Source organism: Aulostomus chinensis, chromosome 1, assembly GCF_037954235.1.
Source record: "Aulostomus chinensis isolate RoL2024-O1b breed Wild chromosome 1, RoL_Achi_v1.0, whole genome shotgun sequence".
In the NCBI taxonomy this organism is placed as follows: domain Eukaryota; kingdom Metazoa; phylum Chordata; class Actinopteri; order Syngnathiformes; family Aulostomidae; genus Aulostomus; species Aulostomus chinensis.
The window spans coordinates 54,447,336-54,474,472 of record NC_141320.1 but is presented as its reverse complement, the minus strand read 5'-3'; the positions used below and the strand labels follow the sequence as shown (position 1 = coordinate 54,474,472).

Below are 27,137 nucleotides of genomic sequence, written 5' to 3'. Positions count from 1 at the left end.
GTTCTGATGGTTATCGGACTTATTGGTGAAAGTTTCAAGTTGATTTGAGGAAAGTGGGCGGAGTTATTGGCGAAAAAGCCCCTATTAGGGTTAGGGTTAGTGTTTAGGGTTAGGGTTTGGAACTTTGGAACCGTAAGTTGTAAGAAGCTGAAAGTTGGTGCATAGGGTTCTGATGGTTATCGGAGTGATTGGTGAAAGTTTCAAGTTGATTGGAGGAAAGTGGGCGGAGTTATTGGCAAATAAGCCCCTATTAGGGTTAGGGTTAGGGTTTGGAACTTTGGAACCATAAGTTGTAAGAAGCTGAAAGTTGGTGCATAGGGTTCTGATGGTTATCGGAGTGATTGGTGAAAGTTTCAAGTTGTTTTGAGGAAAGTGGGCGGAGTTATAGGCGAAAAAGCCCCTATTAGGGTTAGGGTTAGGGTTTAGGGTTAGGGTTTGGAACTTTGGAACCGTAAGTTGTAAGAAGCTGAAAGTTGGTGCATAGGGTTCTGATGGTTATCGGAGTGATTGGTGAAAGTTTCAAGTTGATTGGAGGAAAGTGGGCGGAATTATTGGCGAATAAGCCCCTATTAGGGTTAGGGTTTGGAACTTTGGAACCGTAAGGTGTAAAAGGCTGAAAGTTGGTGCATAGGGTTCTGATGGTTATCGGAGTGATTGGTGAAAGTTTCAAGTTGTTTTGAGGAAAGTGGGCGGAGTTATTGGCGAAAAAGCCCCTATTAGGGTTATGGTTAGGGTTTAGGGTTAGGGTTTGGAACTTTGGAACTGTAAGTTGTAAGAAGCTGAAAGTTGGTGCATAGGGTTCTGATGGTTATCGGAGTGATTGGCGAAAGTTTCAAGTTGATTGGAGAAAATTGGGCGGAGTTATTGGCAAATAAGCCCCAATTAGGGTTAGGGTTAGGGTTATGGTTAGGGTTAGGGTTAGGGTTTAGGGTTAGGGTTTGGAACTTTGGAACAGTAGGTTGTAAGAGGCTGAAAGTTGGTGCATAGGGTTCTGATGGTTATCGGAGTGATTGGTGAAAGTTTCAAGTTGTTTTGAGGAAAGTGGGCGGAGTTATTGGCGAAAAAGCCCCTATTAGGGTTAGGGTTAGGGTTAGGGTTTAGGGTTAGGGTTTGGAACTTTGGAACCGTAAGTTGTAAGAGGCTGAAAGTTGGTGCATAGGGTTCTGATGGTTATCGGAGTGATTGGTGAAAGTTTCAAGTTGTTTTGAGGAAAGTGGGCGGAGTTATAGGCTAAAAAGCCCCTATTAGGGTTAGGGTTTGGGTTTAGGGTAAGGGTTTGGAACTTTGGAACCGTAAGGTGTAAAAGGCTGAAAGTTGGTGCATAGGGTTCTGATGGTTATCGGAGTGATTGGTGAAAGTTTCAAGTTGATTGGAGGAAAGTTGGCGGAGTTATTGGCGAATAAGCCCCTATTAGGGTTAGGGTTAGGGTTAGGGTTTAGGGTTAGGGTTAGGGTTAGGGTTAGGGTTTAGGGTTAGGGTTTGGAACTTTGGAACAGTAGGTTGTAAGAGGCTGAAAGTTGGTGCATAGGGTTCTGATGGTTATCGGAGTGATTGGTGAAAGTTTCAATTTGTTTTGAGGAAGTGGGCGGAGTTATTGGCGAAAAAGCCCCTATTAGGGTTAGGGTTAGGGTTTAGGGTTAGGGTTTGGAACTTTGGAACAGTAGGTTGTAAGAGGCTGAAAGTTGGTGCATAGGGTTCTGATGGTTATCGGAGTGATTGGTGAAAGTTTCAAGTTGTTTTGAGGAAAGTGGGCGGAGTTATTGGCGAAAAAGCCCCTATTAGGGTTTAGGGTTAGGGTTAGGGTTTAGGGTTAGGGTTTGCAACTTTGGAACCGTAAGTTGTAAGAGGCTGAAAGTTGGTGCATAGGGTTCTGATGGTTATCGGAGTGATTTTTGAAAGTTTCAAGTTAATTGCAGAAAAGGGGGCGGAGTTATTGGCAAAAAAGCCCCTATTAGGGTTAGTGTTAGGGTTAGTGTTTAGGGTTAGGGTTAGGGTTAGGGTTAGGGTTTAGGGTTAGGGTTTGGAACTTTGGAACCGTAGGTTGTAAGAGGCTGAAAAATGGTGCATAGGGTTCTGATTGTTATCGGAGTGATTGGTGAAAGTTTGAAGTTGATTGGAGGAAAGTGGGCGGAGTTTTTGGCGAATAAGCCCCTACTAGGGTTATGGTTAGTGTTAGGGTTAGGGTTTAGGTTTAGGGTTTGCAACTTTGGAACCGTAAGTTGTAAGAGGCTGAAAGTTGGTGCATAGGGTTCTGATGGTTATCGGAGTGATTGGTGAAAGTTTCAAGTTTTTTTGAGGAAAGTGGGCGGAGTTATTGGCGAAAAAGCCCCTATTAGGGTTAGGGTTAGGGTTAGGGTTAGGGTTTAGGGTTAGGGTTTGCAACTTTGGAACTGTAAGTGTTAAGAGGCTGAAAGTTGCTGCATAGGGTTCTGATGGTTATCGGAGTTATTGGTGAAAGTTTCAAGTTGATTTGAGGAAAGTGGGCGGAGTTATTGGCGAAAAAGCCCCTATTAGGGTTAGGGTTGGGGTTTAGGGTTAGTGTTTGGAACTTTGGAACCGTAAGGTGTAAAAGGCTGAAAGTTGGTGCATAGGGTTCTGATGGTTATCGGAGTGATTGGTGAAAGTTTCAAGTTGATTGGAGAAAATTGGGCGGAGTTATTGGCAAATAAGCCCCAATTAGGGTTAGGGTTAGGGTTATGGTGAAGGTTAGGGTTAGGGTTTAGGGTTAGGGTTTGCAACTTTGGAACCGTATGTTGTAAGAGGCTGAAAGTTGGTGCATAGGGTTCTGATTGTTATCGGAGTGATTGGTGAAAGTTTCAAGTTGATTGGAGGAAAGTGGGCGGAGTTATTGGCGAATAAGCCCCTATTAGGGTTAGGGTTAGGGTTGGGGTTTAGGGTTAGTGTTTGGAACTTTGGAACCGTAAGGTGTAAAAGGCTGAAAGTTGGTGCATAGGGTTCTGATGGTTATCGGAGTGATTGGTGAAAGTTTCAAGTTGATTGGAGAAAATTGGGCGGAGTTATTGGCAAATAAGCCCCAATTAGGGTTAGGGTTAGGGTTATGGTTCGGGTTAGGGTTAGGTTTTAGGGTTAGGGTTTGCAACTTTGGAACCGTACGTTGCAAGAGGCTGAAAGTTGGTGCATAGGGTTCTGATGGTTATCGGAGTGATTGGTGAAAGTTTCAAGTATATTGGAGGAAAGTGGGCGGAGTTATTGGCGAATAAGCCGCTATTAGGGTTAGGGTTAGGGTTAGGGTTAGGGTTTAGGGTTAGGGTTTGCAACTTTGGAACTGTAAGTTGTAAGAGGCTGAAAGTTGCTGCATAGGGTTCTGATGGTTATCGGAGTTATTGGTGAAAGTTTCAAGTTGATTTGAGGAAAGTGGGCGGAGTTATTGGCGAAAAAGCCCCTATTAGGGTTAGGGTTAGTGTTTAGGGTTAGGGTTTGGAACTTTGGAACCGTAACTTGTAAGAAGCTGAAAGTTGGTGCATAGGGTTCTGATGGTTATCGGAGTGATTGGTGAAAGTTTTAAGTTGATTGGAGGAAAGTGGGCGGAGTTATTGGCGAATAAGCCCCTATTAGGGTTAGGGTTAGGGTTGGGGTTTAGGGTTAGTGTTTGGAACTTTGGAACCGTAAGGTGTAAAAGGCTGAAAGTTGGTGCATAGGGTTCTGATGGTTATCGGAGTGATTGGTGAAAGTTTCAAGTTGATTGGAGAAAATTGGGCGGAGTTATTGGCAAATAAGCCCCAATTAGGGTTAGGGTTAGGGTTATGGTGAAGGTTAGGGTTAGGGTTTAGGGTTAGGGTTTGCAACTTTGGAACCGTATGTTGTAAGAGGCTGAAAGTTGGTGCATAGGGTTCTGATTGTTATCGGAGTGATTGGTGAAAGTTTCAAGTAAATTGGAGGAAAGTGGGCGGAGTTATTGGCGAATAAGCCGCTATTAGGGTTAGGGTTAGGGTTAGGGTTAGGGTTTAGGGTTAGGGTTTGGAACTTTGGAACAGTAGGTTGTAAGAGGCTGAAAGTTGGTGCATAGGGTTCTGATGGTTATCGGAGTGATTGGTGAAAGTTTCAAGTTGATTGGAGGAAATTGGTCGGAGTTATTGGCAAATAAGCCCCAATTAGGGTTAGGGTTAGGTTTAGGGTTAGAGTTTAGGGTTAGGGTTTGCAACTTTGGAACTGTAAGTTGTAAGAGGCTGAAAGTTGCTGCATAAGGTTCTGATGGTTATCGGACTTATTGGTGAAAGTTTCAAGTTGATTTGAGGAAAGTGGGCGGAGTTATTGGCGAAAAAGCCCCTATTAGGGTTAGGGTTAGTGTTTAGGGTTAGGGTTTGGAACTTTGGAACCGTAAGTTGTAAGAAGCTGAAAGTTGGTGCATAGGGTTCTGATGGTTATCGGAGTGATTGGTGAAAGTTTCAAGTTGATTGGAGGAAAGTGGGCGGAGTTATTGGCAAATAAGCCCCTATTAGGGTTAGGGTTAGGGTTTGGGACTTTGGAACCATAAGTTGTAAGAAGCTGAAAGTTGGTGCATAGGGTTCTGATGGTTATCGGAGTGATTGGTGAAAGTTTCAAGTTGTTTTGAGGAAAGTGGGCGGAGTTATAGGCGAAAAAGCCCCTATTAGGGTTAGGGTTAGGGTTTAGGGTTAGGGTTTGGAACTTTGGAACCGTAAGTTGTAAGAAGCTGAAAGTTGGTGCATAGGTTTCTGATGGTTATCGGAGTGATTGGTGAAAGTTTCAAGTTGATTGGAGGAAAGTGGGCGGAATTATTGGCGAATAAGCCCCTATTAGGGTTAGGGTTTGGAACTTTGGAACCGTAAGGTGTAAAAGGCTGAAAGTTGGTGCATAGGGTTCTGATGGTTATCGGAGTGATTGGTGAAAGTTTCAAGTTGATTGGAGGAAATTGGGCGGAGTTATTGGCAAAAAAGCCCCTATTAGGGTTAGGGTTAGGGTTATGGTTAGGTTTAGGGTTAGGGTTTAGGGTTAGGGTTTGCAACTTTGGAACCGTAAGTTGTAAGAGGCTGAAAGTTGGTGCATAGGGTTCTGATGGTTATCGGAGTGATTGTTGAAAGTTTCAAGTTAATTGCAGAAAAGGGGGCGGAGTTATTGGCGAATAAGCCCCTATTAGGGTTTGTGTTAGGGTTAGGTTTTAGGGTTAGGATTAGGGTTAGGGTTAGGGTTTAGGGTTAAGGTTTGGAACTTTGGAACAGTAGGTTGTAAGAGGCTGAAAGTTGGTGCATAGGGTTCTGATGGTTATCGGAGTGATTGGTGAAAGTTTCAAGTTGTTTTGAGGAAAGTGGGCGGAGTTATTGGCGAAAAAGCCCCTATTAGGGTTAGGGTTAGGGTTAGGGTTTAGGGTTAGGGTTTGCAACTTTGGAACCGTAAGTTGTAAGAGGCTGAAAGTTGGTGCATAGGGTTCTGATTGTTATCGGAGTGATTGGTGAAAGTTTGAAGTTGATTGGAGGAAAGTGGGCGGAGTTATTGGCGAATAAGCCCCTACTAGGGTTATGGTTAGGGTTAGGGTTAGGTTTTAGGGTTAGGGTTTGCAACTTTGGAACCGTAAGTTGTAAGAGGCTGAAAGTTGCTTCATAGGGTTCTGATGGTTATCGGAGTTATTGGTGAAAGTTTCAAGTTGATTTGAGGAAAGTGGGCGGAGTTATTGGCGAAAAAGCCCCTATTAGGGTTAGGGTTAGGGTTAGGGTTTAGGGTTAGGGTTTGGAACTTTGGAACCGAAAGTTGTAAGAAGCTGAAAGTTGGTGCATAGTGTTCTGATGGTTATCGGAGTGATTGGTGAAAGTTTCAAGTTGATTGGAGGAAAGTGGGCGGAGTTATTGGCGAAAAAGCCCCTATTAGGGTTAGGGTTAGGGTTAGGGTTTAGGGTTAGGGTTTGCAACTTTGGAACCGTAAGTTGTAAGAGGCTGAAAGTTGGTGCATAGGGTTCTGATGGTTATCGGAGTGATTGGTGAAAGTTGCAAGTGGATTGGAAAAAATTGGGCGGAGTTATTGGCAAATAAGCCCCAATTAGGGTTCGGGTTAGGGTTAGGGTTATGGTTAGGGTTAGGGTTTGGAACTTTTGAACCGTAAGGCGTAAAAGGCTGAAAGTTTGTGCATAGGGTTCTGATGGTTATCGGGGTGATTGGTGAAAGTTTCAAGTTGATTGGAGGAAAGTGGGCGGAGTTATTGGCGAATAAGCCCCTATTAGGTTTAGGGTTAATGTTAGGGTTTAGGGTTAGGGTTTGCAACTTTGGAACCGTAAGTTGTAAGAGGCTGAAAGTTGGTGCATAGGGTTCTGATGGTTATCGGAGTGATTGTTGAAAGTTTCAAGTTAATTGCAGAAAAGGGGGCGGAGTTATTTGCAAATAAGCCCATATCAGGGTTAGGGTTAGGGTTAGGTTTTAGGGTTAGGGTTAGGGTTAGGGTTTAGGGTTAGGGTTTGGAACTTTTGAACAGTAGGTTGTAAGAAGCTGAAAGTTGGTGCATAGGGTTCTGATGGTTATCGGAGTGATTGGTGAAAGTTTCAAGTTGTTTTGAGGAAAGTGGGCGGAGTTATTGACGAAAAAGCCCCTATTAGGGTTAGGGTTAGGGTTTAGGGTTAGGGTTTGCAACTTTGGAACCGTAAGTTGTAAGAGGCTGAAAGTTGATGCATAGGGTTCTGATGGTTATCGGAGTTATTGGTGAAAGTTTCAAGTTGATTTGAGGAAAGTGGGCGGAGTTATTGGCGAAAAAGCCCCTATTAGGGTGAGGGTTAGGGTTAGGGTTTAGGGTTAGGGTTTGGAACTTTGGAACCGTAAGTTGTAAGAAGCTGAAAGTTGGTGCATAGGGTTCTGATGGTTATCGGAGTGATTGGTGAAAGTTTCAAGTTGATTGGAGGAAAGTTGGCGGAGTTATTGGCGAATAAGCCCCTATTAGGGTTAGGGTTAGGGTTAGGGTTTAGGGTTAGGGTTAGGGTTAGGGTTAGGGTTTAGGGTTAGGGTTTGGAACTTTAGAACAGTAGGTTGTAAGAGGCTGAAAGTTGGTGCATAGGGTTCTGATGGTTATCGGAGTGATTGGTGAAAGTTTCAAGTTGTTTTGAGGAAAGTGGGCGGAGTTATTGGCGAAAAAGCCCCTATTAGGGTTAGGGTTAGGGTTAGGGTTTAGGGTTAGGGTTAGGGTTAGGGTTAGGGTTTAGGGTTAGGGTTTGGAACTTTGGAACAGTAGGTTGTAAGAGGCTGAAAGTTGGTGCATAGGGTTCTGATGGTTATCGGAGTGATTGGTGAAAGTTTCAAGTTGTTTTGAGGAAAGTGGGCGGAGTTATTGGCGAAAAAGCCCCTATTAGGGTTAGGGTTAGGGTTAGGGTTTAGGGTTAGGGTTTGGAACTTTGGAACCGTAAGTTGTAAGAAGCTGAAAGTTGGTGCATAGGGTTCTGATGGTTATCGGAGTGATTGGTGAAAGTTTCAAGTTGATTGGAGGAAAGTGGGCGGAATTATTGGCGAATCAGCTCCTATTAGGGTTAGGGTTTGGAACTTTGGAACCGTAAGGTGTAAAAGGCTGAAAGTTGGTGCATAGGGTTCTGATGGTTATCGGAGTGATTGGTGAAACTTTCAAGTTGATTGGGGGAAATTGGGCGGAGTTATTGGCAAAAAAGCCCCTATTAGGGTTAGGGTTAGGGTTAGGGTTTAGGGCTAGGGTTTGGAACTTTGGAACCGTAAGTTGTAAGAAGCTGAAAGTTGGTGCATAGGGTTCTGATGGTTATCGGAGTGATTGGTGAAAGTTTCAAGTTGATTGGAGGAAAGTGGGCGGAGTTATTGGCGAATAAGCCCCTATTAGGGTTAGGGTTAGGGTTAGGGTTTAGGGTTAGGGTTTGGAACTTTGGAACCGTAAGGTGTAAAAGGCTGAAAGTTGGTGCAGAGGGTTCTGATGGTTATCGGAGTGATTGGTGAAAGTTTCAAGTTGATTGGAGGAAATTGGGCGGAGTTATTGGCAAATAAGCCCCTATTAGGGTTAGGGTTAGGGTTATGGTTAGGTTTAGGGTTAGGGTTTAGGGTTAGGGTTTGCAACTTTGGAACCGTAAGTTGTAAGAGGCTGAAAGTTGGTGCATAGGGTTCTGATGGTTATCGGAGTGATTTTTGAAAGTTTCAAGTTAATTGCAGGAAAGGGGGCGGAGTAATTGGCAAATAAGCCCCTATTAGGGTTTTTGTTAGGAGTAGGATTTAGGGTTAGGGTTAGGGTTAGGGTTAGGGTTTAGGGTTAGGGTGTGGAACTTTGGAACCGTAATTTGTAAGAAGCTGAAAGTTGGTGCATAGGGTTCTGATTGTTATCGGAGTGATTGGTGAAAGTTTCAAGTTGATTGGAGGAAAGTGGGCGGAGTTATTGGCGAATAAGCCCCTATTAGGGTTAGGGTTAGGGTTTAGGGTTAGGGTTTGGAACTTTGCAACCGTAAGTTGTAAGAAGCTGAAAGTTGGTGCATAGGGTTCTGATGGTTATCGGAGTGATTGGTGAAAGTTTGAAGTTGATTGGAGGAAAGTGGGCGGAGTTATTGGCGAATAAGCCCCTATTAGGGTTAGGGTTAGGGTTAGGGTTTAGGGTTAGGGTTTGGAACTTTGGAACCGTAAGGTGTAAAAGGCTGAAAGTTGGTGCAGAGGGTTCTGATGGTTATCGGAGTGATTGGTGAAAGTTTCAAGTTGATTGGAGGAAATTGGGCGGAGTTATTGGCAAATAAGCCCCTATTAGGGTTAGGGTTAGGGTTACGGTTAGGTTTAGGGTTAGGGTTAGGTTTAGGGTTAGGAACTTTGGAACAGTAAAGTGTAGGAAGCTGAAAGTTGGTGCATAGGGTTATGATGGTTATTGGAGTGATTGGTGAAAGTTTCAAGTTAATTGGAGAAAAGAGGGCGGAGTTATTGGCTAATAAGCTCCTATTAGTGTTAGGTTTAGGGTTAGGGTTAGGGTTAGGGTTAGGGTTTGGAACTTTGGAACCGTAATTTGTAAGAGGCTGAAAGTTGGTGCATAGGGTTTTGATGTTTATCGGAGTTATTGGTGAAAGTTTCAAGTTGATTGGAGGAAAGTGGAAGGAGTTGTTAGCGAATAAGCCCCTATTAGGGTTAGGGTTAGGGTTTAGGGTTAGGGTTTAGTGTTAGGGTTTGGAACTTTGGAACCGTAAGGTGTAAGAAGCTGAAAGTTGGTGCATAGGTTTATGATGGTTATTGGAGTGATTGGTAAAAGTTTCAAGTTGATTGGAAGAAAAGGGGGGCGGAGTTATTGGCGAATAGGCCCCTATTAGGGTTAGGGTTAGGTTTAGGGTTTGGTGTTAGGGTTTGGAACTTTGGAACCGTAAGGTGTAAGAGGCTGAAATTTGGTGCATAGGGTTCTGATGGTTATCGGAGTAATTTTTGAAAGTTTCAAGTCAATTGGAGGAAAGTGGGCGGAGTTATTGGCAAAAAGCCCCAATTAGGGTTAGGGTTAGGGTTTGGGTTAGGAACTTTGGAACAGTAAGGTTTCGGAAGCTGAAAGTTTTCTGCATAGGGTTATGATGTTTATCGTAGTGATTGGTGAACGTTTCAAGTTGATTGGAGATAAGGGGTCGGAGTTATTGGTGAATAAGCCCCTATTAGGGTTAGGGTTAGGGTTAGTGTTAGGAATTTTTGAACAGTAAGGTGTAGGAAGCTGAAAGTTGGTGCATAGGGTTATGATGGCTATTGGAGTGATTGGTGAAAGTTTCAAGTTGATTGGAGATAAGGGGACAGAGTCATTGGCAAATAAGCCCCTATTAGGGTTAGGGTTAGGGTTTAGGGTTAGGGTTAGGGTTAGGGTTTAAGGTTAGGGTTTGGAACTTTGGAACCGTAAGGTGTAAGAGGCTGAAAGTTGGTGAATATGGTTAAGATGGTTATCGAAGTGATTGGTGAAAGTTTCAAGTTGATTGGAGGAAAGTGGGCGGAGTTATTTGCGAATAAGCCCCTATTAGGGTTAGGGTTAGGGTTTAGGGTTAGGGTTTGGTTTAGGGTTAGGGTTTAGGGTTAGGGTTTGGAACTTTGGAACCGTAAGGTGTAAGAGGCTAAAAATTGGGGCATAGGGTTATGATGGTGATCGGAGTCATTGTTTAAAGTTTCAAGTTCATTGGAGGAAAGTGGGCAGAGTTATTTGCGAATAAGCCCCTGTTAGGGTTAGGGTTAGGGTTTAGGGTTAGGGTTAGGGACTTTGGAACCTCAAGGTGTATGAGGCTGAAAGTTTGTGCATAATGTTCTGATTGTCGGTGGAGTTATGGATGAAAGTTTCAAGTTGATTGGAGGAAAGTAGGCGCAGTTATTGGCGAATAAGCCCCTTTTAGGGTTAGGGTTAGGCTTAGGGTTAGGGTTAGAGCTTAGGTTTAGGGTTTGGAACTTTGGAACAGTAAGGTGTTGGAAGCTGAAAGTTGGTGCATAGGGTTATGATGGTTATCGGAGTGATTGGTGAAAGTTTCAAGTTGATTTGCGAAAAGGGGGCGGAGTTATTGGCAAAAAAATACTATTAGGGTTAGGGTTAGGGTTTAGGGGTAGGGTTAGGGACTTTGGAACCTTAAGGTGTATGAGGCTGAAAGTTGGTGCATAAGGTTCTGATTGTCGGTGGAGTGATTGGTGAAAGTTTCAAGTTGATTGGAGGAAAGGGGGCGGAATTATTGGTGAATAAGCTCCTATTAGGGTTGGGGTTTAGGGTTTGGGTTAGGGTTAGGGTTAGTGTTAAGGGTTAGGGTTAGGTTTAGGTATAATGTAAGAGTACCACCCCACCAATATTGGTGCACTTATGAACCGTAAGGTGTAGGATACTGAAAGTTGGTGCATAGGGTTCAGATGGGTTAGGGTTAGGGTTAGGTAGGGTTAGGGATAGGGTTAGGGTTAGGGTTAGTGTTCGGTATAATGGGTTAGGGTTAGGATAAGGGTTAGGGTTAGGATTAGGGTTAGGGTTAGGTTTAGCTAACCTTAACCCTAACCCAACAACATAGAAATGTAAAGCAGTACAAAGAGATCATGAGTTCAGACAAATAATCAGACAAAAAAAGAGAGAGAAATGAAAAATAACTCAAACACATACAAACTTTTCCAAAATAAAGTTTGTTTTTAAGGCTTTTGGGTTTTCAAGTCCATTGATGATTGCGCTGTACTGATGAAGTTCCTGGGGGAAAAAAAATGTAAAATTTGGTTTGCTGTCAGACCATTTCCTCTCTTGAAGATGAAATTTACCTCAAATTTAAGCAAGTTGTCCTTTATAATTTTGTTGTCCTTTTCACGCAGATGTTTTTGTTTAAACAAACTTCTCCACGTTGGACCAGAATGTTCTACCACACAAGCAGTGATAGAAGAAATGTTCAATGGATTCTTCACACAAGCCACAGAAATTACAAGAGGATTCAATTTCAGTATTAAATCTTTGTTTTTAGCTGGATAAATTCTCTGCGTAGCTTTGAAAGATACCTCTTTAATCTTCTTAAGACAAATTCATCCTCCATCAGCCACACTTTTTTTCCAATCTTTCACTGTAAAGAGAATTCCGATACATTTTTGCAGAGGCAACAGATTCATTTGTCAAAAGAGTTCTAATAAATTTTTTGGAAAATTTGTTTTTTGTAACATCCATCATGTTGCATACCTGAGGTGACACACATGTTTCAGTTCTAGGACCAAAAAGGAGTGGCAACACATTCCTGGGGATGGCGGGATAACAACATGATATTCCTCTGGTGGAACTTCTAGATCAATTTTAGACACCACCTCTTCAAAATAAGTAGTAAGCTGGCACGTGGTCGTTATTTTTAAAAAAAAATTTCTCTGTCTCACTGCAGCGAGAAGTCACACGCGTAGCAAGCAGAAGCAGAAGCATCCAGGTAGTGACCACATTAATCAGAGCCAGGAGGAGTCCTGATGACAGCTTGACACCAGTGTAATCAGTCATCGCATCAGCCATCTCTTTCCACCCTGCTGGGAGTCTGAACCCTGACGTCCTCAGGAGTGCAGCACATGCAAATCAGAGAGATATCCTTTGACTGTTGGTAGATGAGCTGCTGCTGCTGCTCACTCACGCTGTGGGGCTGTGGGGGCTATGTTGAATCTCCATTCTTCTGTCAGGGTTTATTGGAGCCATAAGAGCACCTCAGTTTGTAGGAGCACCCTAAAATGCACATTTCATTTACTGGTCTTAGCACACAGCTGTTTTGTGCTGATGTAAGGAATGTTTGTTGTTATTGTTTAGAGAACAAGTCTTCATGTAAAATGGTGTATTTTATGCAAAGAGAGAAAATGGGGATTTATTTGCATGGAGTGATTTATTTTATTCTGAGTTAAAACACTAAACACTAAAAATGTTGATTTCATTAAAAACTGGTGAGAGTATTGGGCTGCACGGTGGTGCAGTGGTTCGCCCTTTGGCCTCACAGCAAGAAGTTTCCGGGTTCGAGTCCCGGCTCGGGCGCGGGATCTTTCTGTGTGGAGTTTGCATGTTCTCCCCGTGCCTGCATGGGTTCTCTCTGGGTACTCCAGCTTCCTCCCACCGTCCAAAGACATGCAATTTGGGAACTAGGCTGTTTGGATTCTCTAAATTGACCATAGGTATGAATGTGAGTGTGACTGGTTGTTCGTCTCTGTATGTTGGCCCTGCAATGGACTGGCGACCTGTCCAGGGTGTACCCCGCCTCTCGCCTGTTGATACTGGGATAGGCTCCAGCCCCCCCCCCCCCCCGCGACCCTTACTAGTAAGGAATAAGCGAAAGACGACGATATGGATGCATGGTGAGGGTATTGGTTTAAAGCATGTTTAACATGTGAAACAGTTGTTATTTTTATTGACAAGTTGGTAAAACTGGAGCAGTTTAATATTTAATGGTATTCTTATTGTGTCAAAATATGCTGAGCGTACATTTTTTGTGAGAGTAAAATAATTTTACTGTGATTTCATGTGAGAATTTGGAAGTTGAACAACTTGAGAGAATCTTCATACAAGTACTTGCATTCAGCAGGACTGAGTGCTTTGCTCATCAGGTATAAAGTTGTTCAACAAAAGAGAAACAGAAGAGAGATTAGTCCTGAATGAATCACAACAGAGACTGGAAGCCTGTGTCTTTAGATCAGTGGGGGCAGTCCCAAAGATTCCAGTAGATTCCAGAGATGGTGAGCCACCCAGCTTGATTACAGACACCAGTGTCTACATGCTCTGGAATAGCAGGTGAACCATCTGCTCTGTGATAGGATCACGCCAGGCATCTGGATTAGCACCAGCTACAGTTTACGGTAGAAAGAATGCACTCCAACGATACTTTAAATCTCAGGAATTATTAGCTTTGGAACTCACAGATCAAACCCCACTTGATCTGAAGGAACTCTGACCTGGAGCCCACAAACTTTCAAGGTTAACAAAAGTGAGAAAACTCACATGAGGACACTTTATTTTCTTAAAGGGCCCAGTTCATTATTGTTCATATGAATGTATTTTTGTGTTTTATGTGGTACAATCTTAGAATTACAAACCAAAACTAAAGTTGCAATCAACTGTAACATCTGGTGATAAGGTGGAGATGGCACTTGAGCCCCTGCTCCATATGAACCTAGAGAGACATGGATATTCCAGGATTGGGTTACAAAAGCAAACAGAAACCTTCATCAGGAGGTTTTATCAGGGTCTGGGGTCAGAAGGAATTAAAAACATGAGAGAATCAGGAACAACCTTCATCTGGGAAAGTTGAGAAAGCCTGAATCTTGAAGCTGTCTGGGGAACTGAGCCTTGGGGAATCAGCCTCCGCTGGTTGGGCTCAGAAGCTGCACAGGGAAACTCAGCACTCCTTTTCTGGGCAGGGAGAGACCAGCAAGGATGCACTCAAGTAGCTCGTCCTTCAGAAGACAAACTCCAGACACTGAGGCACTTTCAAATCCAACAGGCGGGTGGCTCAAGACTGGAGGAAAGACATCACAAAGAAGTGGTGGTTATGAGCCTCAGCAGGAGGTTTGGTGTTTCAACACAAACAAACGCTCACCATAGTGGGACAATTTAAAGACAGGTCTGATGGTGGCCTCAGGTCAGAAACACCCGTGTGTCCTTCTGGAGTTCATGGACCAACCAGTATCTTGTTGCTTCACTTGGACAACTTGTTGGATTTGGATGTGAAAGTGCAGCTTGTGTTTGTAAAGAGAGAAAGCAGGAAGAGTCTCCAGTTGGTGGAACTGAGCGCTGAATCATGGCTTAAGAATCAAAGTGGCCTCTTATTTAGGGACTCATTGATGTCATCAGTTTGTTCTCGAGCAGTTGTGTTGACTTTTATCCAGGAGATCATTGTTGCTCCTCTAGTTCTTTATTACTTTCTGGGACTTTGTGTTCAATATCACATCTGAGGGGGAACTTCTTACCTCATGGTTCTTTTAAGTTGGTCTTTAATTGTTCTCAGTGGTTCTGGAGTTCCTGCTTGAGTCTCATGCCTTCACCAATGCTAGCAAGCCCTGCTCTCAGGGGTTCTGCCTGATCTCTTTTCTCCGCTGCGTCAGCCTCAGGTTGTCTTTCCTCGTGGTCATTGGCCTCTTCAACTGCTATCCCAGCGTCTACGGGCGAGAGGCGGGGTTCACCCTGGACAGGTCACCAGTCCATCTCAGGGCCAACATACATAGACAAAAACCATTCACACTCATGTTCACACCTACGGTCAAGTTAGACGATCAATCAGCCTAGTTCCCAATCGCACGTCTTTTGATGGTGAGAAAAAGCTGGAGTACCAGAGAGAACCCATGCAGGCACGGGGAGAACATACAAATTCCACACAGAAAGATCCTGTGCTTGAGCCAAGACTCGGAACCTTCTTGCTGTGAGGCGACAGTGCTAACCACTGCACCACCATGCAGCCCACCTCCTATTTCATTACCTTTATATGTTGAATTCTTCATTTCCAGTGGGTTTATTTCTACCAACTCTGGTGAGCTAAAAGCTAAGCAACTGTCCTGTCAATTGTCTTGCAGGAAAACCCTTTGCACCAACTTTCCGGGAAATTGTCTGTACAAACTGTAGTGGACTTTAGATTTGCTGGTTTGTAGTATTTTGCTGTAATATTTATTACTGAATTAAATAATAAATAATGCCACCATCAAAAAATTGGGGCCCAACACCTCCCCAGGGGCCTCCTCCAGTTGGTCTGAAGTCTGATCAAACAACAGAGGACACAGCAAATATGACTGAATTAGCTCTGAGGAAGTCCTGGGGAGAACCTGCAGTGTTGTCTTGAGCTTTGGGGTATGACCGAAAGAACAAGATCACGAATGCAAGCAGCGGAAATGAGTTTCCTCCGCAGGGTGGCTGGGCTCTCTCTTAGAGATAAGGTGAGAAGCTCAGTCATTTGGGAGGGGCTTAGAGTAGAGCCGATGCTCCTCCATGTCGAGAGGAGTCAGTTGAGGTGGTTCGGGCATCTGGTGAGGATCCCTCCTGGACGCCTCCCTTGGGAGGTGTTCCAGGCATGCCCAACCGGGAGGAGGCCTTGAGGCTGACCCAGGACATGCTGGAGGGATTATATCTCTTGGCTGGCCTGGGAACGACCTGGGATTCCCTCGGAAGAGCTGGTGGAAGTGGCTGGAGAGAGGACAGTCTGGGCTTCTTTGCTGAGGCTGCTGCCCCCGCAACCTGGACCCACCAGATAAAGCGGAGGAGGAAGACGATGACGATGATGATTGTCTGGCTTCTGGATTCAGTTGGCTTCTCTCAGAGGGTGAACAAACCCACTCACCCACCCACCCATCCAGACTGCCAAGCCTGAAAGATAGTTTCTTAATATATATAAAAAGAACTCCATAATGCTAGAAGTGCTGACTACTCATCACTAATAGAAAAGAATAAGAACAACCCCAGGTTCCTCTTCAACATTGACCTGGCTAACCAAGAACCATAGTGCTGTTGAGCCATGCATCCCCCCAACTCTCAGCAGTAACGACTTCCTATCTTTCTTTACTGAAAAGATTGTGAATATCAGAACAAAGATCGCCAGTAATGGAGGACAGACTACAGTTCCCATAGAAGCACCTCCCAGACTTGGTGCATACTTGGACAGCTTCTTCCCCATCGATCTGTCAGACTTAACTTCAGCTGTTCCAAGTCAACCACTTGTCTGCTGGATCCCATCCCGACAAGACTACTTGAGGATGCCATCCCCCTCAACACTAATATACTGAACCAAGTTAATCTTTCCTTAGTCACAGGTTATGTGCCACAGGCCTTTAAGGTGGCTGTCATTCACCCTTTACATAAAAAACCCTCTCTTAACCCAGATGTATTAGCCAATTATAGGCCTATATCCGACCTCCCCTATATCTCCAAGATACTTGAGAAGGAGAAGGTTGTCCTGGAGCAGTTACATGAACATCTGCACAGCAACGAGCTCTTTGAAGCCTTCCAGTCTGGATTCAGAGAACACCATAGCACTGATATAGCACTGGTTAAAGTCTCTAATGATGTTATAGCTTGAGACAGGTCTTGTCTCTGTACTTGTACTTTTGGACCTCAGTGCTGCATTTGACACCATCGGCCACGGAATGTTAATAATGACCATTCAGAGTATAGCAGAGTTACATATGGTGTACCACAGGGTTCAGTTTAGGACCGATTCTCTTCACTCTTTACATGCTCCCACTAGGTTACATAACCCGGAAGCACTCAATCAACTTTCACTGTTATGTGGATGACATGCAACTCTACTTGTCGATGGAGCCACATGATGGAAGACTGCCTGAAAAATATTAAATCCTGGATGTCTTCTAACTTCTTACGACTGTATTCAGATAAAACTGAGGTCATCGTGTTTGGACCTAAACACCTCAGGGACACGCTCTCCAATCGGATCACTACTCTAGATAGCATCACTCTGACCCCAAGTATAACTGCAAGGAACCTTGGAGTCATTTTTGACCAGGACCTTTCCTTCAGCTCCCACATAAAGCATTCTTCCATCTGCACAGTATTGCTAAGATTAGGAATATCCTTTCCCAGAGTGATGCTGAGAAACTGGTGCATGCATTTGTCACTTCTAGGCTGGATTACTGCAACTCTCTCCTGTCAGGATGTCCCAAAAACTCTCTTGAGTCTCCAGCTGGTCCAGAACGCTGCAGCGAGGGTTTTGATAGGAGTTAAGAAGAGAGAACACATCTCTCCCACTTTAGCTTCTCTCCACTGGCTTCCAGTAGGATCTAGAATTGACTTAAAAATCCGTCTGCTAACTTATAAGGCGTTTAATGATAAAGCCCCATCCTATTTGAAAGAACTAATTATTCCTTACTGTCCTACCAGAGCACTCCGCTCCCAGAATGCAGGTCTTCTGGTGACACCCAGTATCTTTAAAATCAGACTGGGAGGTAGATCCTTCAGTTACTGGGCTCCTTTACTGTGGAACCAGTTCTCTCCACACCCAGTCTCATGTCAAAACGTAAAAAAACCTACGTTTGTCCACAGTGCAAAACGTATCAGTTCTACTTTAAAGGCCTAAAAATTGTGAAATGTGTATGGTTTTTTCCCCTATTCTTTTCTACTGGAACGCTGGTAGGCCATGTGACTCTTTCATGCGGGCCTCTCAAAACAAAAAAGATGGCGGCCGCTCCTGTCATTTTCGGAGGAAGGTGCCTTCTTCCAAGATAGTTTTGATTTAATACAGCATTCTGATGACATTTCTAGTGAGAAATGTACATTTTGTTTTCATAATCTTCGCTCAGTTCTTGTGTATAACCTTTGGTTTGTTCGTTATTACGATGAATCTTTCACCTCTCGGAAGAGAGTCGTTACAGTGTCACGTTTCTGCTGTTGCTATGGTGGTTGCTAAGGATGCCATTACGGACGAGCGTCATTCCAAGATAGGTTTGATTTTAAAAAAAGCATTTTAAGGACATTTCCGGCGAGAAATATACATTTTATTTCCATAATATTCACTCAGTTCTTGTGTATTTTCTTTGATTTGTTTGTTATTACGATGAATCTTTCACCTCTTGGAAGAGAGTGGTTACAGTGTCACGTTTCTGCAGTTGTTATGATTAAAACCACGGAAACCTAAATGGCGTTTAGGTCATTGTATTTTGTCGTTACATTGCGTCTTTATCAGAGTTGATAATATATTTGTGGGATTGTTGACTAATAAAAATAATATAAAACATATTGCCCCAGGAATTACCATCAAAATATAAAATAGCTACGCTTGTTTGTTGTTGTTTGTGTGATTGTTGACTGCAGCTGTTCAATAAAAATAATTCCATGTATCCGCTTCCGTGGAAGTCGACCCCCGTTCTTCTGTGAGAAAATCCAGTAGTTGTCTCTCACTCTGAGGAAAAAAAAACAAATATTTTTAAAACTTTATCTTTTGATTAATAAGACAATCTAAAAATTAATTTCATTTCTGGATGTTTATTCTACCTACAAAGTCCATTTGTAACCATTATAGATCTATCAATCAGCATTAAGAATATAAACAATGATTCAAACTACTGGGTCTGCTGACGTCACATCCGTCACATAGGCTTACACATGCACTCAGAGGTGGCCTTTTAGTTCTATCATTTCACGCTATATTTACAGATTTATTATTGAGTGAAACAAACCACACTGATGTCTAGGTTAATCAAGGATATAATTAAAGAAATCAAAAATATTTGGCAAGTTAAATTTATCCTAACTGTTCTTCATATATTATGCTGGTAATTTCATGTAATTTCTTTTCAAATGTAATTTTTTTTCATTCCGATATTTATATTTTTACTGCTCCAACAAAGCTGTTCCTCTTCTGGGGTAACTCAATCATTCAGGCAATCAATAACCAAATACGCTCCCTCCTCTCTACCTGCGTTGCGGTAAGCGTGTGACCTCACTCCCTGTTTGTACATTGCGGAATGTAGTGCTTTGCTTGCTGTGCTAGCTAAAGTGTGATCATCCCCGCTAATTCCTTATTCTTTGACAAATTAACAAACGACAAACTACATATCTATTTGCTTTGTTTGGCCTAAGTTTAAAGACTATCTGTCTAATAATGACAGCCTTTATTTTTGTAAACTCTCCACTCTAAGCTAGCAATGGCTTCCCCCTCTTGCACTCCTCTCTTCTGCTCAGTGTGCCACATGTTTAGCTACTCTGCAGCCTCCTTTAGAGATACGGATACATGCGTTAAGTGTAGTTTGTTTGTAGCGTTGGAGGCGGGGCTTAGCAAGGTTGCATTGGACCTGCGGCGGCTCAGCACCAATGGATCCAATCAATTAGCCGCTAGAGCTAGCCAGTCCCCGTTAGCTGGTGCGGACCGTCTTAGCTTAGCCACAACTAGCATTCCCCCAGCAGCTCCTGAGCAGCCGGGGGAATGCAGGGGGAAACCAGGGTGGCTGGGTGACTGTCCGAAGGAAGCAGAGTCTGAAGCAGAAGCCTGCTGTCAGCGACAAACCACCGCTTCACATCTCGAACAGGTTCTCCCCACTCTGCGACACAGCCGCCGAGAAAACTACTCTGGTAATTGGAAGTTCCATCATGAGAAATGTGAAATTAGCGACACCAGTAACCATAGTCAAGTGCATTCCAGGGGCCAGAGCGGGCGACGTCGAGTCAAATTTAAAACTGCTGGCTAAAGGTAAACGTAAATACGATAAAATCATTAGCCACGTCGGCAGTAATGACATCCGACTACGCCAGTCGGAGGGCACAAAAATTTATATTGAGTCGGTGTATACATTTGCGAAGACAATGTTGGACTCCGTAGTGTTCTCTTGACCCCTGCCTAATCGGACCAGCGACGACATGTTTAGCCGCATGTCGTCGTTCAACCGCTGGCTGTCAAGGTGGTGTCCAGCAAACCAAGTGGGCTTCATAGATAATTGGAAAACGTTCTGGGGGAGACCTGGTCTGATTAGGAGGGACGGCATCCATCCCACGTTGGACAGAGCTGCTCTCATTTCCAGAATTATGGCCCAGTTTATAATAGAACCAAAACCCTGACAACCCAGAGTTCAGACCAGGAAGCAGAGCTGCCGTCTTACACGCTTCTCTTCGTGTCCATCAGGGCAGTTACCCACCCAAAACTACATAGAGACTGTGTCTGTCCCCCGACCACATCAGTTTACTCACTCCAATTCTACTTGTAGAGGAGTCAATCAGAAAAACCTAATCAAAATTAACACAACCACTAAATTAACTCAAAAAAATCTAAAAAATTAGATGTGGACTTTTAAATATCAGATCTCTGACACCAAAAACTGAATTGGTTCATGAATTGATATCTGACAATTGTATTGACCTGCTCTGTCTCACTGAAACCTGGCTGGTGATGATGAGTATGTTAGTCTAAATGAATCCACTCCTCCCAGTCACATTAATACTCACATTCCCGAGGCTCTGGCTGAGGAGGTGGAGTTGCTGCCATTTTTGACAAAAGTTTAGTAATAAATCCCAAACCCAAAACAAGTTTCAATTCATTTGAGAGCCTGATTCTCAGTTTGTCTCATCCAGCCTGGAAAACAATACAGCCGCTCTTATTTATTATTGTGTACCGCCCTCCTGGTCCTGACTCTGAATTCTTATCTGAATTCTCAGAGTTTATATCCAGTTTAGCTCTCAAATCAGATAAAGTCATTATTGTAGGTGACTTCAATATTCATGTGGATGTTGATAACGACAGTCTGGGTACTGCATTTCTCTCTCTTCTTGACACAATTGGTTTCCATCAGTCTGTTCATGAACCGACTCACCGCCACAACCACACCCTCGACCTCGTCCAAACATATAGAATTGAAGCTGAATGTCTAGTTGTATTTTCACAGAACACGCTTTTATCATACCATCAATTAATTACATTTGAATTTATTCTAATCAACTACACTCCACTCAGGAAAACAGTGGTTTCCAGATGTTTGTCTGATCAGGCTGTAGCTAGATTTAAGGAAGCGATTCCAGTGGCGCTTAATTCAGTGTCGTGTCCCATTGTTACAGAGGACACTGTTGTCAACCTTAGTCCCTCCCAAATTGATAGTTTCATCGATAGTGCAACAGGCACCTTAGGATCAACTCTGGACTCATTTGCCCCACTAAAAACTAAATCTATAAATCCAAGGAAACAAGCACCTTGGTACAATTCAGAAACCAGACAGCTTAAATAAAAAACCCAGAAGTTAGAGAGAATATGGCGCTCCTCCAAACTGGAGGAGTCTCACATCATCTGGCAAGACAGCCTTAAAAGTTACAAGAAAGCCCTTCGTATAGCGAGAGCAGCCTACTACTCAACACTAATAGAGGAACACAAGAACAACCCCAGGTTCCTCTTCAGTACTGTAGCCAGACTGACAGAGAGCCACAGCTGTACTGAACCTAGCATTCCTGTTTCCCTGGGCAGCAAAGATTTCATGGACTTCTTCAATGAAAAAATTGTCCTTATTAGAGAGAAAATTCACCTCCTCCTGCCATCAGCTGACAACATGGCACCTATAGCCTCAGAAGCCTTAGAGGCTGCTGGAGGACCAGACGTATACTTTGACAGTTTTTCTACCGTTAGCCTTGATGAGCTCAGTTCAATCATTTCCTCCTCTAAACCATCCACCTGTCTTCTAGACCCCATCCCAACCAAGCTACTTAAGGACTCTCTACCCCTCGTTAGCACCTCCCTCTTAGATATGATCAATGTGTCGCTGCTGCTGGTTACGTCCCACAGTCCTTTAAAGTGGCAGTAATTAGACCCCTCCTCAAAAAAGCAACCCTGGATCCAGAAGTTTTGGCCAACTACAGACCAATATCAAATCTTCCTTTTCTCTCCAAAATTCTGGAGAAAGCATTTGCTAAACAGCTGTGTGACTTTCTCCATAGCAACAGCCTATTAGAGGATTTCCAGTCAGGTTTCAGGGTTCATCATAGCAGAGAAACAGCACTAGTCAAAGTTACCAATGACCTCCTATGAGCATCAGATGAGGGACTGGTCTCTGTGCTGGTCTTATTAGATCGTAGTGCAGCTTTTGATACCATTGATCACCATATCCTTCTATGAAGACTGGAACATGTCATTGGCATTAAAGGAACTGCACTTAACTGGTTCAGGTCATATTTACTAGGTCGATCTCAGTTCGAACTAACTCATGATAAACCCTCAGAAACCACTGCAGTCACTTATGGTGTTCCTCAAGGCTCTGTGCTTGGATCAATCCTCTTCACCTTTTATCTGCTTCCTCTCGGTCACATTATTAGGAAACACTCAATTAATTTTCACTGTTATGCTGACGACACACAGCTGTACTTATCAATGCATCCACGTGAAATAAATGAGCTGACTAAACTGGAGGCCTGTCTAAAGGAGATAAAAACTTGGATGACCCTTACTTTCCTTTTATTAAACTCCAATAAAACTGAAGTCATTGTCCTGGGCCCAAAACATCTTAGAGACAACCTATCTAATGAATTAAGTACCCTGGAAGGAATTACCTTGGCCCCCAGCACGACCATAAGGAACCTAGGAGTTCTCTTTGATCAGATTTGTCCTTTCATGCCCACATTAAGCAAATTTCTAGGACTGCTTTCTTTCATTCACGAAACATTGCTAAGATCAGACATCCTGTCTCAAAAGGATGCAGAAAAACTAGTCCATGCCTTTGTCACTTCCAGGCTGGATGACTGCAACCTCCCATCAGGCTGCACCAGTAGGTCCCTGAAGACTCTCCAGCTGGTCCAGAATGCTGCTGCCTACGTGTTGACGAGAACTAGTAGAAGAGACCATGTCTCTCCTGTACTGGCCTCTCTGCATTGGCTCCCTTTCAAATTCAGAATAGAATTAAAAATTCTCCTTCTAACATACAAAGTCCTCAACAGTCAGGCACCTTCATATTTGACAGAGCTCATAGTCCCCTATTATCCAGCTAGAACCCTTCGCTCCCAGGATGCAGGGTTACTGGTGGTTCCTAGAGTTTCTAAAAGTAGAATGGAGCCAGAGCCTTCAGCCATCAGGCTCCGCTCCTGTGGAACCGTCTCCCAGTTTCGGTCCAGGATGCAGGCACCCTCTCGACCTTTAAGAGCAGACTTAAGACCTTCCTTTTTGATCAGGCTTATAGTTGGGCTGCTTAGGCTGGCCCTTAGATATGCTGCTATAGGCTTAGACTGCTGGGGGATCTCCCATGGTGCACTGGGCTTCTCTCTCCTCCTCTCTGTCCTCCTGTCTCAAACATATTACTAACTCATCTTCTTCTCCCCTCATCCCAGATCACAGGTGCTGCTGGAGGAGGCTGCAGACCTGAAAACGCTCAAGCTGCCACCCGTAGCTCCACCTGCTCACGTCCCCATCTGTCCATCAGTCTCTTCCCTTCTCTCTCTCTTTATCTCTGTCCCATTCTTTCCTTCTGTCTGTCTGTCTTCCTCCATTATCTGTCTTTGTCTCTGCCCCACTCTCCTGCTCTCTTTCCCCCCAACCGGTCAAAGCAGAAGGCCGTCCCCATTGAGCCTGGGTCTGCTTGACGTTCCTGCCTGTTAAAAGGAAGGTTGTCGTCGTCGCTGTTGCAGGATGTGCTGCTGATGGAGAATTGTTGGGTGTAAATTCATTGAAGGAGCGTGGTTCTAGACCTGCTGTACCTGTCAATTGTCATGAGATAACTTTTGTTGTGATTTGGCGCAATATAAATAAAATTGACTTGACTTGACTAACTGAATGTCTCTGATGCTGTACTGTAGTATTGCAGTACAACAACACTCTGATCCTTCCTTTTCAAATGTTTTTATTGTGTTTCTCTTATCAGGTGTTCAGAATGATTACAATAAAAATAAATAATTTATATTAAGCTTTGTTTCAAACAATAATAATTGATCAGGCAATGAGGCCTGATGGCTGCAATAGCAGCTTTGTGCTGTTCAGTGACACCTTCTATAAAAAGGAGTCAAGGCGGTCTTAAAGATGTGAAAATGTTCCAAAGATCATTCTTCATGTTGGTCCTAAACAAGATTGGTGACAGGCCTTTTTTCAAAGGAGCTCCAAAAGGCTCACTTAACCCTTTGAGGCCTGGCTGAGACACGAGGCCTGTTGACCCTTTGACCCTGTTGCTCTTTTGCTCTCATTGGCCTCTACAGTGGATACAGACCTGAAACTTGAACTGTGAGGCCTCTAAAATTTATAAAATCATAATCTGGTGGAATAATTCTAGAACCCCCACCCAAACAGGAAGTAGCTTCAGGAAGGAGGTGGGGCTTCAAAATTTTAAATATTGGTTTCTGGCAGAGGTGTGAACTCCTCCCAGAAATCTCGTCTCATTTGGAGTAACTTTGACCAAGTTATGATGCTTAATTGATAGACTTTACTGGACATTGCCACGCCCTTTACGGACAGCAGAAAGGACTTAGGGGGGTCAAACCACCACAGATGCGATCCTTCGAGAACAGAACAACATACTAAAATTTCAACTTCCTAGGTTCAAAGAGAAAAAAACTATCCCCTTGTGAAACTGGGCAAATTCAGGGTCTGTGACTTCTGCACTCCCAGAGCCTTTTGGAGCAGAATTGAGGATCAAATCTGGGTTCTGGAATTTCTACTTGGGCTACATCCACCAACCCAGAACCCAGATTTGATCCTCAATTCTGCTCCAAAAGACTCTCGGATTTGGGGCACTAAAATCCATTTCATATTATTTTTATTGAACAGCTGTAGTCAACAATCACACAAACAACTACAAACAAGCGTAGCTATTTTATATTTTGATGGTAATTCCTGGGCCAATATGTTTTATATTATTTTTATTAGTCAACAATCACACAAACAACAACAAACAAGCGTAGCTATTTTATATTTTGATGGTAATTCCTGGGGCAATATGTTTTATATCATTTTTATTAGTCAACAATCCCACAAATATATATTATATGGTTTGAACCATAGCAACAGCAGAAACGTGACACTGTAACGACTCTCTTCCAAGAGGTGAAAGATTCATCGTAATAACAAACAAATCAAAGAATATACACAAGAACTGAGCGAATATTATGGAAATAAAATGTATATTTCTCGCCGGAAATGTCCTTAAAATGCTTTTTTTAAAATCAAACCTATCTTGGAATGACGCTCGTCCGTAATGGCGTCCTTAGCAACCACCATAGCAACAGCAGAAACGTGACACTGTCACAACTCCCTTCCGAGAGGTGAAAGATTCATCGTAATAACGAACAAACCAAAGGTTATACACAAGAACTGAGCGAAGATTATGAAAACAAAATGTACATTTCTCACTAGAAATGTCATCAAAATGCTGTATTAAATCAAAACTATCTTGGAAGAAGGCACTTTCCTCTGAAAATGACAGGAGCGGCCGCCATCTTTTTTGTTTTGAGAGGCCCGCATGAAAGAGTCACATGACCTACCAGCGCTCCAATAGAAAAGAATAGGGGAAAAAAAACATTCACATTTCACAATTTTTAGGCCTTTAACGTAGAACTGATAGGTTTTCCACTGTGGACAAACGTAGCCTTTTTACGTTTTGACATGCGACTGGGTTGCTCTCCATGAATAAGAGAGGCAGACTCTCTGACTACTTTTAAGTCCAGGCTTAAGACCTTCCTCTATGACAGAGCCTTCAGTTAGGACTGGTTCAGGTAGCTCTGAACCATTGATGGCTATACTGCTATAGGCTTAAAGCCTGATTTATGCTTCTGCATCACATCGACAGTGCAGACCCCAACATGGACCCTACGCCGTAGCCTGATGCGCGCCTCCAAAAAATCTTGACTACGCGTTGCGTTGACGCATGGTGACGTGAACATCAAGGACTGCGACTGGTCCGCTCAGAACGTAATTTCCGGTTCAGTCGCAGCCCTAAGGTCGCAGCACAACACTAACACCGCCATTTTCAAAGTTTCTGTGGTGAAAACTCCAAGAAAAAATGGACCAAGCCGAAGAAATGAATATTGAGGAGGTGAGCAAGTACGACCACCTCTACAACTCCTCTTTGCGGCACTACAAAGACTGACACCTCCCTAGTGGCTTAGCAGTGAATTGCAGAGCAACGCACTCCCTTGACGCAGATCTATAAATGCTCAGTGACGGCGTCGCATTGACGCGACGCGACGCAGAAGCATAAACCAGGCTATATACATATTTAAACGTATGTCACTAAGATGCCTTCAATGATGGACGATGATGTCACAGTCAAGTTGACCTTTGGGATATTAATTGTCATGATTTCATGCTCACAGATGTTTGAGAGTCTCTTGTTTCTTCAGAGTGAATCATTGACTTCTCTCTCCTCTTGTTGTCAGTCTTAATAGCAGGCGTGCCAGCACTCTATGTTTCCTGAGCCACATTCAGAGGTGGTCTGGTCCACATGGGGCCACATTCTCTCAGTGGTTTGTCCACAAATTTGTCCTGGGCTCCACTGAAGGATCATCTGATGTCCTTTGATGAAGCAGAAAGACCATCGCTGAGTGAACGGTGGTGTATTATTACACTGTCTGATCACGTGACAGCTCACGAGGGTTTTGACGGGAGTTAAGAAGAGAGAACACATCTCTCCCACTTTAGCTTCTCTCCACTGGCTTCCTGTAGGATCTAGAATTGACTTCAAAATCCCTCTGGCTCTCAATGATAAAAACCCATCCTATTTGAAAGAACTCATTAGTCCCTACTATCCTACCAGAGCACTCCGCTCCCAGAATGCATGTCTTTTTTTGTCTTTTTTCTGCATGTCCATCCAGTCCCCCATCAAGCTGGCTTGCTCTCCCTGCCTCCCCTTCCAGAAGCTTCCTTCTTCAACTGTTACTAACATTTCCACGTTTCCCACATTTTGTATTGTAAACTGTTTTCTTGTCTGTAACAACATCTACTGCACGTCTGTCCGTCCTGGGTGAGGGATCCCTCCTCTGTTGCTCACCCTGAGGTTTCTCAGATTTTTCCCTGTTAAAAGGGTTTTCTATGGAGTTTTTCCTCAGTCGATGTGAGGGTCTAAGGGCAGAGGATGTTGTTATGATGCCATGTGAAGCCTTTGGGACAAACTGGTGGTGAAAATGGGCTCTACAAATAAAATTGCCTTGCCTTGCCTTGCCTCACTGAGAGAAATTATTATTTCGGCTCTAAAGACAACAAGACCTCATGGGTTTTTTTCTTCTAAATAACAGGTCACGTTTCAGGACGTTTGGCTACCATATCCACTCATTCTCTGTTCTCTGTGTCATTTTTTCCATTATCAGATCCATACTGGTGATGCTCAGTGGTGGAGACG

At 43.5% G+C, this 27,137-nt stretch overlaps 1 protein-coding gene and 1 pseudogene across 1 annotated transcript in view; both read left to right on the top strand.

Moving 5' to 3' along the window:
- Nucleotides 1-27,137, top strand: part of LOC147272260 (uncharacterized) — a 462,227-nt gene that overhangs the window by 421,493 nt on the left and 13,597 nt on the right. The gene's annotated exons all lie outside the window — the stretch shown is intronic.
- On the top strand, nucleotides 19,002-19,908 carry LOC147272261 (uncharacterized; annotated as a pseudogene).